The following is a 14,347-nucleotide window of genomic DNA, read 5'->3' as shown; positions in this document are numbered from 1 at the left end:
CCGCATCGGGCTCACCTGCGCACACAGACACCGCTCAGCGCCCCGCCGGCTGGGTGGGCGGGACGCGGTCGCCGAGGGGGAGGTACCGACTGGGCTGGCGCGCGGCCCCGCCCGCCCGGGGACAGCGCCCTCGCCCTCAGGGCCCGCCCCCTTCTCCCCCCCCTTCTCCCCCCCCCGCCGCCGGCAGCACCGGCGCATCCCGCCCCCCGCGTGCGCCGTTCCCGCCGGGCCGGCCGGGACCTCCCTCCGCGCCGCGCGCGCGCTCCCGACAGGCAGGCGGCGCGTGCCGGCCCCGCGCGGCGTCCGTCGGGTAACGGGCGGCGCGCGCGGCAGGCGAGCAGAGGGGAGGGTGGGGGCGCGGGTGCCCCCCCCGACCGGGAAAGGACGCGGACCCTCTCACCCCAGCGCGCATGCGCGCGCCTAGCCGGCGGCGATGCGCCTGCAGTGTTGTCGGGCGCCGGGGTTGGATGTGACGTCATCAGAGGGCGCCCAGCTCGGAGCCGGTGGGGGCGACTTAGGGGCGGCCGCTCGTGTGCGCGGGGCCGGGCGGGGACTCGTGACGGGGGCGGAGCCTCGCAGAGAACCCTTCAGTGGAGGCGGGGGGGCGAGGGGGGTGGAGGCGGGGCGGGGGGGGAGGATGGGGCCTCCTCGCGGCGCTGGGGGCGGCGGCGGCTTCCCCGGCTCCGCAGGGCTCTGCTGCCGTGCTGCGGCGGCTGAGAGAAAACTGCCACCTAACGAGTCTGTCGTCTCCCGTCAGAGGTGTGCCACAAGTGTTCAGCCGCCGAAGCAAGGCAGCAGCTCACAAAAGCACTCAGTTCTACACTCGGTGCTGCCCGACTTGCCTTAGGAGCTGGTGCGTTGTGAGGGGAGGCTGCTTCTAACGACGCTGTCCTAGCCTCGGGTGCACTTGTGGTCCTCTCACGTGTGCCCTCACGTTTCCTCTAGTCCTCCTCACCCCTGCAAGAGATCCTGAGGGACCCCAGGGAGCTCCGCAGTTGTAATGGTCTGCACAGCGCTGCAAAGCACTTGGAGACACGCCTCTGTGCGTGGCTTTGGTTTTATGCTCTTCACTTTCCGAACTGTATGAAAAGCTGAGGGCACCCTGCTGAGGGGAATAGAGGGGAAGAGAAGGAATGTAAGGGAGCAGGACTCTACTTCTCTGCTTCTACATCTACCTCTGTAAGGGCATTCTTGTTCTTCAGAGATCACTCCAGAGACAGACCTTGCTCGTAGTGGTGTTCCTTTCATGGGTATAAATGCCTCCACACTGCAGGAAGGTGGACCTGCTTGGAAGGATCATTGTGCATTAAGACTGTAGTGATCCATGCAATAGCTAACCCAAGTGTAGCCACATGCAGGATGGCCTTCAGGTCTGTGTTCTGCTGTGTGTATCACACGGCCGCAGAATAAAGTCAAGCAGTACTCTGTTAGAATAGCCATGGGCAGCTCCCACACTGTAGTGGCATCTCTATGACCTTGCCTCTATCTAAAACTGCAGCCAGAAATCCTTATGCAAACATTCTCTCTGACAGTAGAAAGGATTAATAAAGTTGGGATTTTTAAAGGAAATCCTCTTATAGCTTGAACGACCATCATGGGATAACCTTTCCACAGACAGAGTCTTCATGATGCACCCTCATTACAGATCCATTTGATGCTGCACTGCTTATGGTTTGTGGGATCTGAAATGCTGTAAGATAACCATTCTCACTTTCCTTATAATGTTAACGCTAAGAAATTGCGTTTGAAATGATACTTCACAGAGTCTGAATCCCTTTCTTGTACCGGGACCATAAGGACCATTATGTCCTGTTGCAAAACAGAGGGAATGCTGTGTTGTGTTTTCTTTAATAACTGATCTCAGGAATAGTGTTCGTCTTGTCTAAGTCCCAGTCCAAGCTGAAGGTGGAGAGTTATCATCCAAGGGACAAATGGTGGAGGGATTCCAGCAACATGTGTGGAGGTTAAATCAACTGTAGGAAAAACATAACTGAGGAAAGCAACCATTCAAGTAACAGTGGGAATTTCTAGTGTAAATGAAATAAAACTAGATGAGGCTGCAGCCCTTTTAGAAGTTTTGTGCTTGTTGGATATCTGGCTTGCAACCCTCACATCCTGTTTCATTTATACTCTCTGCAACAATACCCAGTAGTTTAATAGATATTTTTGCTTCTTGTTATATATGTAGCCTTGCTTTAAGAATATAAGAACTTATAGTCATAATTCTGCATAAAATTCATAGGCTGAGTAGCCACAAAATGTCTTCAGAGATTTTGGTGTGATGACATCTCAGCTATATTCAGATCTCCTGTCAAAAATTGAAATTTATGGTGATGAAAGAAATAAAGATATTGAGTTAACACTATGAAATTAAATTTCAGTGAAGAATGGCCTGCATATGACAAAACAAGATAATATCCTTTATTGGGAGCTCTGACTTGTATCACCAAAGTATTTGAAAGAGGATATTTTTCCTAGGTATGCAATCAAAGTAGGCAAAAAAATAATTTTAAAAAAAGGATTAGAGTGGGAAACATCATTGGATCAATCTATAAGAACTTTTTTGTATTTCTTATGTAATAAGAAAAATGCATTTTATTCAAGTTCTATGATACATTATCTATGTACTTCCCGAGTCTTGCCACACGAGTGCACTGTTGAATAAATGCCATGTATGATTCCTGCATTAAATCAGAGGTAACCAATGTACCCAGGGTAGAACTGCTGAAGCAGAAGCAAACATTTTGGAAAACCTGTAACAATGGGGTTTCGTTTTATATATTCAGTGTTAATAGGAACTATGACTTACATAATAAAAACAAAAAACAAAAAACCAACCAAAACCAAACAACAACCAAAAAAGCAACAAGCAAAAAAAAAAACAACCAAAACCCCTCCCAACCCCCACCCAAACAATTTTAAAAAAACCCAACATTTTCAAATAATAAATAGAGCTGATAAATATTCTTACAATTTCTGTCCATACATCTGAATTGGATATACAATTTTTGCAAAATGGTGTGATAGAGATTTGCATACTTATTAATCATGTAAGTTTGGATATGCATGATAATTTCAAAGAATATTACACCAAGTGAGCACCTCTGCCTTGATGTTATCACAAAGACTGCAAGAAATTTTGTCGTTATAATGTTACCCACAGTGTCTTAGGTGTGTACAGAATGGGGCAAATGTCAAGTGGATAAACATTCACCATGAGAAAGAAAAGTGAGATATGCTTGGGAAAGAGTCATCTTCCATATACAGTTCACAAAGGATAGGATGATCTAGCAAAGGAAAAGAGACAACTGTCAGACGTGACCAGTATCCTTCATGTCTGATGTAAATTTTGAGTGACAGAGCATCAGCATGTCATGGAGGTCACGTTCATCTCAGCCTCACCATGAAGGCATCCATGACTTCTACAGAAACACAATGATGATGTAAATAATTAGTCTCTTCCTAAACTTTGATTTGAGTATAAGTTTTTATCATATGTCCTAACCAGATACTTTGTCTTTGCATTTGCTTTCAATCTGAAATCAGTGTTATCAAACTACAAAGTTACAAATACTGTATAGACTAAGATGATGAATAGCTAAGCAAACCTCAGCTGGTTTAAATCCCTGAGTTACTTGTGGTCATTTTTAACACTTACCAGTATTTCATATGTGCATTTTTAGAGATTTATATGCAACTCTCAAAAACTGTGTAAAATATATACAAAAAGAATATTTTAGTCTAAAGTTCTTAAATCCAAAGGCCCTCTAGTAGTTTTCTATCTTATAGACAAGAGAACTATAGCATTTTTGTAAAAGACATTACCTCAAAGAATTGTTTAGACTGGCAGAATTATAATGTTCAAAGGGCACTGAAGGGTTATTTTCTAACAGGTCAGAGCTGCCTGTTACAGGATGTAGAATGAAAAAAGAAGGATGGTTTCTGTAGCAGCAGGACAGAATGCTTAGGAAGATAAGTAAAATTGACTGTTTTTTCTGTGAAGGCCTGAATTCCTGTACCTTGAAATCACATTCTCTGCTTCAAGAGTAGTAAAGTGGGATTAAAAAGTACCTTCCTCCTTCAACTTTAGGTTACGCTTCACAAGTCAGAAAAAAAATCTTTTTTTATATAATACACGTTCACTCAGTGTATAATTTACTTCTTCTTCTAGCAGTGTCCTAAATAGTGACTGAGTGGCTCCCATTTTCCTTCATTCTGCTTCTTCTATTTCATACATTAAAGCCAGAGGTCCAAAGTGCAGGTTTCTGCTCCTGGTGACGTTCATGGTGACACAGAATATAGCCCACATTAAGGGTCCTTGAACTCTTGGTGAGTGGATTAACATTGCCACCAGAGCCATTCAAACTGCATGCTCAAGTAGCTACATGTTCCTTCTGCTGACATAAAGAAATGGTAAATAACATGAACACCAAATTCTAGAAAACACTAACAATGTTTGCAGGTCAGCCATCTGAAGTTTCCTTTTATGAGATGCACAAAATTCTTGGCAAAGAAACAGGGGCTCTGGAATGTGAAGAAAATAATCAACCTCTGAAATGTTTCAGCCGAGTTATTCTGCTGATCTTTTTCATCCTCTCTCTTGTTCCACCACCTTTTATTGCATCTTTCTCCCTTTTAGGGATACAGTGCTACTTTCTAGCACCAGACATACCGTCATAAACAATTATAATACAGACAGAAAACAATGAAACTGTCTTTGAATTCTGCACTTTAGAGACTTTCCTCCTTGTTTGAGTCCTCAGAGCTGTAAGCTGTTTTGCATTCAAGCTTCTGCAGCATGTAGTACTGAAAAAGTACAGTTCTCCTTAAAATAAGTAATTCTCAGCAACTTCAAGGAGAATTAAAATTTTACGATGTGTTACAATGCATCAAAAACCCATTCTGCAACAAAGACCATGACTAAGTATTTTTAAAATTAATATAAAATGTTATGATCCAAATTTCTGTCATGATGTGTTTTTAGAATTAGAGAAAGAATAAAGCAATTGAGCACATTTAAATGGTTTCTTTCTTGATTCTAGATGGCATGAGAACTGTATGAAGATGAATGCTGTAGGATGCCCAGGGACTTTGACCACTGATGCCTAACACGGCTGGCTGCTGCAGGAAGTGGCACAGCAGGAATCGACATGATTTCCTGCCCAACCATGCCAGAAGACCAGCAGAGACCTTCCTTTAAAGGGCACAGGTTGAGAGCTGGAGATGTGATGAGGGAATGATTCTCCCAGATAATCAAGTAGGGTAAAACATCTAATCTCTCGGTTCAGTAATAAACTCCAGAGTTCAGATCCCTTGTTGTCTGCCGTTTACATCTGACGTCTGGACATTCAGTACATACAGGCTGATAGCTAGGTCCTTAGCCAAGCTGGGAGAATAACTGATGAGATCAGGATGCAGTATTTCATTTAGCAATGTTTGTCAGTCTGTCTACTGCTCAGCTGCTGATCTTCACAGAATTTTAAAAAAATGTGTATTTTTTTCAGCTAGGCTTCCTCCTTCTACGCTCTTGCCAAACTTTGTCAAAATTATCCAGCAGATTAAAAAGTGGCTGGAGAGGACAGACAGGCAACACAACTACATATGCCTCAGTTCCTTAGAAAACTAGTTGCAGGAATTTAATAAACTCCAACACTATTTATTTTCACTCTGTTCTCTGTAATTGTGCAACACAGGAAAGGCAAAAAAAAAGCTTCATACAGACCTAACATTTATTTATGTGAAAGGTTTTGCAATTATACTTTATTGTGTCTAATTGCGTACCTGAGGCTTTTTTAAAATTTTTGTGGTATTACAGGAATGGCAATTATTTCCTCTTCCCAATGCTGGAGAGTGGAGATAAAATACACAGATAGAATTTTCATATCTAAGAGAGGTTTTGAGAATGATTAGTGCAGAGATTAAAATGCACAGACAGCCAATGTTTGAATGACTTAAACATTTGTTCCATTCACTGCCCATTCAGTTCTTTTATAAAAATTAACTGTAAAGACTGTCTTATGCAGTATCAGAGAAGATAAATCAGGGCAAGGGCTAAAACTGTACTCACACAGATATGAATGTCTACTTCTGACAGGGAAAAAGAGAACTCCTCCAAATATGTTCATGACATCAGCAATTTTAGAGTATGTGTTGAATGTCACTGTTCCTGGTGGATGGTGTGAAAGAATCTGTGGCAACTTGTCGTCACCTTACATACAGACACACCTTGCACATACAGCACACCTCAAGACAACTCTTATATGCTATTGTCCATCAATAAGGAATATTGGAAAGACTGGGCAATATTCAAAAAGTATAAATTAAAAGGATTGTCTGTACAAACACCAACTCTTGTTCTGAAGTGTTGTCGCGAAAGTTACAGGAATCTATCAGCAAAATTTGATTAAAATGTAACCGTCTTTTGTCTCACTCAGCCACATCTCTTCTACACATCTGGTTTTATTATACATTCAAAGAGAAAATACAATTGTTTCAAAATAAGAGATTTAGAAAAGTTAGAGTAATTAATTAATCAATATAAACCCCATAATATTTTCTTAATTTTTACTTCACAAAATCACAGTATAGCTGGGGTTGAAACAGATCTCTGTGTGTCTGTTGCCTCCATGCCTCCATGCTCAAAGTAGGGGGCAAACAGAACTGCTATCTCAGGGTCTCATTCAGTTGGGTATTCAGTACCTTCAAGGATGGAGGCTCCACAAAATATTTGCAAGCAATAAAGACAAACCACTGTAGTTCAAGAAGATATTCTGACAGCCTCTATATTTTCTTCTATTTGCTGGCTTATATCACCTCAGGATTTTAGAATTATAGACTATCCCGAGCTGGAAGGGACCCACAGGGATCATTCAGCCCAACTCCTGGCTCTGGTCATACCAAGAGTCACATCATCTGCCTGAGAGCATTGTCCAAAAGCTTCATGAATTCTGTCAGGGTGATGCTGTGACCTGATCCCTGAGGAGCCTTGTCCAATGCCCAACCACTCTCTGGGTGAAGAACCTTTTCCTGATACCCAACCTAAACCTCCCCTGGCACAACTTCAGGTCATTCCCTTGGGTCCTGTCACTGGTGCTGTCTCAGGGAAGAGATCAGTGCCTGTCCCTCATCTTCCCCTAGTGAGGAAGTTGTAACTGCTATGAGGTTCTCTCCTCAGTCTCCTTCAGACTGGAAAGAACAAGTGACCTCAGCCAAGTGACCTCAGCCACTCCTTGTATGGCTTCAATATATTACTGTCCAGCAGACCCGTTTTGCTGAATGCCTTTTGTGGTCCTGTGTGCTCTCTAGCAAGTGATGAGAGGACATCTTTTGCCATCTCAAGTTCAAGAGGCATCATCCTTCTCTTATTCCAAGAAATACCAAAAATAGTTAACCCTTAATGAGTAAAAAACATTTACAGTAACATTTGATATAAGAACTCTAGACTTAGGGAAATTTTTAAAAATAGTAATTTACCACTGAAGCAGAGATAGTTTTCATTTATACACGTCACTTTTCCCTTTTGTGTGTATCTTTTTAAGAACAAACTTCCAAAAAAGTGTAGATTTTTCAGCAGTGGTCAGCATAGACCTTACTACGTCCTAAGTCTTCTGCTGTAAACAGAAGCACATGAAGGTTTAAATAAGTTCCCATTCTTTTCAATAGTAGAGGTCTCCACTGCACATAAAACAATTATTTAATGACAGTTTGGAAGTACTGGGAGCAATAGATAGGCTACAGTAGGCTCTGTTTAGTCATATAAATGTTAACAGGATGTGAAGCAAGATTAAGTTGGAAGTCAAATGCTCATTCTACGATGTTCTTAGTATATTCTAAAAACCCAACAGTTTCCAAGAAAATGCATTAATAAATTACCATGTCAGTTTTGGTCAGTTAGAAAATGTATTACTGCTAATTATATTTGGGTTGGTTTTTTATACCTTTAGGGGAGAAAGACCTCAGTGTGAAGAAAAACAAGAACTTCTCATTCAAATGTTAATATATATTCTGGACTTTAGAATAGAAACCCTGTACTCTGAACTGGAGCAAGTTCTTTTGAGCTGACACCTCCATCCTACCTCACACAATCTATTTTAATGTTTTCAATCACTTTCACTGAAAATGTTTAGAAAAGGCTTTCTTCACACTATTACTACTTGCAATTGATCTTTTCCCCAGTGTAAATAGGTCTATGCCCTGGAGTCCAAATTATACATATCTGATCTTCTTGTGTAGTACAGTCTATTGGCTATGTTCCAGGTGTTTTTCCAGCTTGAGGCTTTGAATTAGATCTCCTGTAAATTGTTGCCAAATTAAATGGCTGATAAAATAGCTAGTATTTACCGTATGCTCAAAATTATTCATGCAGTGGCATGTGGTACCAGGAAACTTTTCTTTCTTCTCTTTTCTGCAAATATTTACTTTTTGCAGATGAATTTCTAAAGCCAAAAAAACCACAAACCAGTTGTACGCAGCTGTTTTTCTTTCTACTCCCATGCCAATATTTTCTAGTTACACAGGAAATATTTTTTCAATAACTTCATTGATGTTTTTCTCTCTATCACTGTTTTCTAGATGTTGTTACCCTTAAAGATAATTTAATATGACATATTAATTTGAATTAGAAGAGAATTTTGAAAGCCTGCCCTGTAACGGACTGAACCTAATGTTGCAAATATAGGCATAAAGCTATTAAGGGATGTCCATGATCAATGAAAGTCATTAACTCTAATGGTGGAGCTTGGAGAATAAAGGCAAGCAAGCAAGCAAAGAAAGAAAGAGAGAAAGTGTGAGATAGAGCAAGAGAAAGGGAGACATAGGTGCCAGGAAGTAGGGGTGGGGCAGGCAATGTTGGAAACAGACAGAGAATGGAAAATGCTTCTCAGTGGCCAACCTGGAAGAGAAGAGTGCAGAGTTGCCCAGATGAATGTCCTCCTCTGTTTCACTTCTAACATGGTAACTTGATAGTTTTCCTCAGGATCTGCACAAAATCATCATTAGGTTTTTCTGCTATTGGTGCTGTTATTGCTGATGGGACCAATAAAACAATAAAGTTTAAAAGAAACTGTAAAGGTTAAGATGGAAGGTCAACTTGACTCAGTATAGCACCTGAACAACTGTATTAAAACAAATTGAAATATTTTTGCCACATAACAAATTTTTCATTGCATTTCTCCTTATTGTGGTTTAATCTGGAAGGTAACCGAACAGCTGTGGGCCCACTTTCCACCACCACCTTCCCCTGTTTCCCCTCCAGCTTATTGTGCCCCAGATTCCTCACAGGTGTGGCAGTGGAAAGACCTGCAAATTCCATCAGTTAGTGTCAACACTGCTAAGTAAAATCTAAAATATCAGTGTGTCATCAACATTATTCTTATCCTCAATCTGTCAGTCAGAACTATACCAACTAGGGCAAAAATTAACTCTGTCCCAAATAAAACCACGGCAATATCCACCCTTTATTCGGTATCATTTATGTCGTGCCCAGGTTCCACTCTTCCCAAAGCATCCTTCCCTGTCTTTTGATACATACACAGAGATAGCTTTCCCTTAGTCTGTGGGCCATCCCTCTAAAATTAGTCCGTAACTTCAGGCTTCTTCTATTGTAGTAGACCTTCAGAGCTGAAGAGATGATGCATGGTATTGGATAATGTCCATGATATGTCCATCCCCCATTCAAAAACCCATTTGTACATTGCATCTCTTCTTTGATGGCCCAACGTGTCAACATGTCATAGGCCCACTGAGCTACCTATCTTCCCAGCTACCTTGTGATGGCCCTGCTTGGAGCAGTCTGCTTCCTGATCCGTCTTAGAGGCAGCTGCTTTATTCCTTATTAAATGTGTCCACTTCTGTCATTGTTGAGACTGTCACGACACACAGAAGAACACTATACAATTTCAAAAGGCTTCTCTCTTTATTATAACAGCATGTTGTCTTTTATACATTCCCAACAAAGTTTATACTTATTCATTGGTTACAATAAATCAACACATTGTTCTTTGTTATAGAGCAGTCTACACCACTGTTTCCAGCTATACTGAATTGCAGGTTTCTTTTGTTTATCTTTTTCTTCTTCTTAGTTTCCATGTCAACAACCTTGGCAGAATTCCTTTCAGGGGTAAACACAACTCTTACCAGCTTCTTCTAACTCACTCTTCCTAGCTCACAGACCAGCTGTCACCTGCTTCCACACACTTCTTCTTCCAGTATTTCTCCTTGCACACAATCTCAGATAATACTGGCACGGGTTGGTTTTCTGGTTCAGCCTTGGACTCTGTCACTTTGCTCTTAGTTCCAGAGACCTTCCCTCCTGCAGCAGGCACTGAGCTCTGCTGAACAGATCTCAGTCAGCCTGGACCAGGCCCCAGCACATTGCAGTGATTTGTGTCTCTCTGGAATTATTGGGTGACAGCTCATCTTGCCCAAATATTTTAATACATTTTTCCGCATTCCTCAGGTTTTTAGAGGTGAAGTCTTAAAACACTGGGATATGCCCACTGCCCTAGGCACTTGCCCATCCTATCCCACACCCCTTGCCACTCATAACTATCCAGCCTTAGGGCAGATCTGTGGGTGATGTTCTTACTTTGTTGTGTAAACTTACACAAGAGCTGAGACATATTCATGTGTCATAGCAATGCAAAGGTGCTGGTTTGGTCACCCTGGGGATACTTTCCAAGAGGTGTTGTAAGTCACCTGGAGGAGAAAGGAAGGATGGCAGAGGGTGTCATTCCCATGGATGGACCCCTGGAGGTGTAGTTATGTGTCATTCCTGACAGGAATGCAGATGCAGCAGCGATGCTGGGTGTACACACTGCCTCAGTCCTGCCAAGAGGCATCTTATCATATCAAAACCCCATGTTACAAAGCTCAACAACATCAACCCTAACCCAGAGCTGAGAAATGACACAGCAGGGTGTGGCAGTCGAGGCGGTCACGACATTAAAGCAGAGACCATAAGCACACTCAGTCTCAGTCTCACTTGTCAACCGTTAGCAACATTTGCAACCGTTAGCAACCGTTGGCAACAGTTGGCAACACTTGATTAGTGAAAATGGCTGATACACTTTCCAGTTGTTTCCCCTCCAGTCGCAGAAGGCTCCCATCTTTCCTCTCCCCATCTCCTTGGTTCAGCTTCTTCCTCTTACTTCTTGCTCCTTTAGCCAACAGGCCCGCTGCTAGCCCTTTCCACAATTCCCCCTTTTTTGTTTTTGAACTGTAAATACAGCTGCTATGGATTTTGCAGGGACCTTTGCAAAAATCCAAGCAGAGAGGGGAAACATAAAATCACAATCACAACCATCAACAAAATTCCCATTCTTAATACAATCGTTCCTGTTCTTCATCCATCTTTAAGTACTTCTGCATTGCTTAGTATAATGCCCAGATTTAGCACAACGATTGCATACATCGCTGCTTGCACTTGGCCTAAATGTTGTTTTCCGGACAGTACACTGTGACTTTACATGCCCCTGTTGTCCACAATTATAACACTTTGCTGAAGGTCTTAGCACTGCAGCAAGAGCTGCCATTTTATGCTCAACTGAACCAACTTTCAAGCAAGCAGTAACCATTTCAGACAAGGTGGGTTCCCCAGGCAAAGTGTCAATAATCTTTCTGCAATCTGGGTTTGCATTTTCTTTAGCCAACTGTATGCACAATTTGTCTCGCAAAGTTTCATCATCTACTTGTTTCTCAATAGTGGCAGCAAGTTTTTCTGCAAACTGCAAAAATGGTTCTCTCATCCCTTGTTGTATAGTGATATATTTCTGTTTTGGAGCTGCCATTTCCATTGTTTTAGTTAAAGCACCCATGCCAATTTGCTGCGCTTGTGCCAAAATCGAAGGATCCCACCTTGCCTCTAAATCTGGATTAACAAAAGGCCCAGTGCCCAGTAGGGCATCAACACCCACAGCATGTCTTTTAACAATTATACAATTACAATACATATACAGTCCCAGCTCTCAAGCTGCCACAGCTCTCGGCTGTCTTCGATACATACATAGAACATATACATATCCCTATACAGTCCCAGCTCTCTGGCTGCACAGCTCTCGGCTGTCCTATCTTCTACTGTCCCAGCTCTCCGGCTGCCACAGCTCTCGGCTGTCCGGGGGATTCCATACCTTCTTTCGATGTTTGGCTGCGTGTTCTTCATCACTTGATTTGCTGTTGCTGTCACTGTCAGGTAAAGGAGGATACAGCCTTGCAGATTGTTCAAGCCGCTCAGAGGGAAGCGGGGGGGGCAGACGGCTGGACCTTTCTCTCTGCTAAAGACATTTCAGCTAACTGGCGTAGCGGTGTAGTATATACAGGCACCATTGCGAGCTGCTGCGCAGGTGTGAGATAAGGAGGCTTAGGGGCCTGATAAGAAGAGGCTAGGGCAGGTCGTCCAGAAGTTTTGGCAGCTTTCCCAGAAGCCTTGGCAACCAGCCCAGAAGCTCTGGTAGCCTTCCCGGAAGCTTTGGCAGCCTTCCCATCAGAGCCCCCTTCTACCTCAGAGGCCCTCCTGTCAGGTACTCTTATCAGGCCCGACTCTTCGTCCACATCTTGCTCCGTTTCTCTCTCTATTCTCCATTCCTTTAAAGCCTCAAAGAGCGAGTTCCAAGTAACTGCTAGATCAACAACTGTTTTATCTCCTGCTCGAATGACTTGCCCAAGTCTGTCCCCGACCTTTTTCCATGCCTTAACACTAAATGCTGTGTCGGGATCAGTGCCAAAGTTCTGTGATTTAGCCCACAGCATTATATTATGAAGTGCATAGTCTGATGTATTAATTCCCTTATTTCTTAACAAAACTTTCCATGTAGACAGAACACTTTCTTCCTCTTTAGATAAATTTTGTCCCATTATTACTAGTTCGTGGCTCACCTACTTCCAGGTGTCTTGATTTGAGAGAATCAGGTCTGGACCTCCCTGTGGCTTCCACCTGCCACTCTCAGCTGCACCAACGCCGCCTCCCCCACTACGTCCCAGTGGGTCACGTATGCCAATTGCTAGGACCCTGTATGGGCCCCCACCGACTATTTTCTTATCACGGCGGCGGTCACCAAAATGTCGCAGTCGAGGCGGTCACGACATTAAAGCAGAGACCATAAGCACACTCAGTCTTAGTCTCACTTGTCAACCGTTAGCAACATTTGCAACCGTTAGCAACCGTTGGCAACAGTTGGCAACACTTGATTAGTGAAAATGGCTGATACACTTTCCAGTTGTTTCCCCTCCAGTCGCAGAAGGCTCCCATCTTTCCTCTCCCCATCTCCTTGGTTCAGCTTCTTCCTCTTACTTCTCGCTCCTTTAGCCAACAGGCCCGCTGCTAGCCCTTTCCACAGCAGGGAACATAGCAAGTAAGGTGTTACCCAAAGCAACTCTGAGAACACACAACAACATTGAGATCAAATAAGTCAACATTGTGGCCAGTAACTATTAAACCAATGCAACTAATTGCTTATAACAAATTTGTTTTAACACGTCAAAGCAGTGGTTATCTTAACCCTTCACACCCATGGGCTGGGTGCCAAAATGGACTCTTGTGGTTTAACCCAGCAGGCAGCTAACACCATACAAAACACTTGCTCACTTCCCTGTCACCACCCCAGGATAAGTAAGAGAATTGGGGGAAAAAACATTAAATTCACCGTTGAGATAAAGACAGCTTAATAGGCCAGAAACAGGAGGGGAAACAAAAATAACTATCATTAAAATTAGAGTATACAAAACAAGTAATGCACAATGTGGCTGGTAGCCACCTGCTAGCAGATACAGAGCCAGCTCCCAAGCCCCCAGCCAGCTTTATGTGCAGCTAATATTACTAAGCTTTACACCATATAGTATGGAATATCCTTCCAGTCAGTCACGGTCAGCTATATCACCTCTGTCTCCTCCCAGCTACTCGTGTCTCGCAGACTCTTCACTGGTAGTGTGATGTGAGAAACAGAAAAAGTCCTTGTCTTAATGCTTAACACTCCACTCATCAGTCTGCTATCAACATTATTCTCATCCTAAATCTAAATCACAACATTATCCCATATACCAGCATGAAAATTAACTCTATCCCACACAAAATTAGGATGATTGTGTACTGGAAGGACACTCTTACACCATGCCATTTAGAAACTTCCCCACGTTTTGCAGACTGTTTGGGTAATAGACAAAGACTTGAGATTTCAAAGTATCAAATTGCTTTGTCACTAAGTATGTGTTTCAATACAGTTTTTCTGTTGACCCAATACATTACCAGTGTCTGGTGAGGGCTTGGAAAATGAAAAAGACTTCTCCTAAATCAAACACAGATAAATTATGTAACCTTCTTTATATAGTAAACAAACTCTAGATAAAAGCAGTAGCT

Source organism: Ammospiza caudacuta, chromosome Z (genome assembly GCF_027887145.1).
Source record: "Ammospiza caudacuta isolate bAmmCau1 chromosome Z, bAmmCau1.pri, whole genome shotgun sequence".
Classification (NCBI taxonomy): Eukaryota; Metazoa; Chordata; class Aves; order Passeriformes; family Passerellidae; genus Ammospiza; species Ammospiza caudacuta.
The sequence above is the reverse complement of the archived record's forward strand: the minus strand, read 5'-3'. Positions refer to the sequence as shown.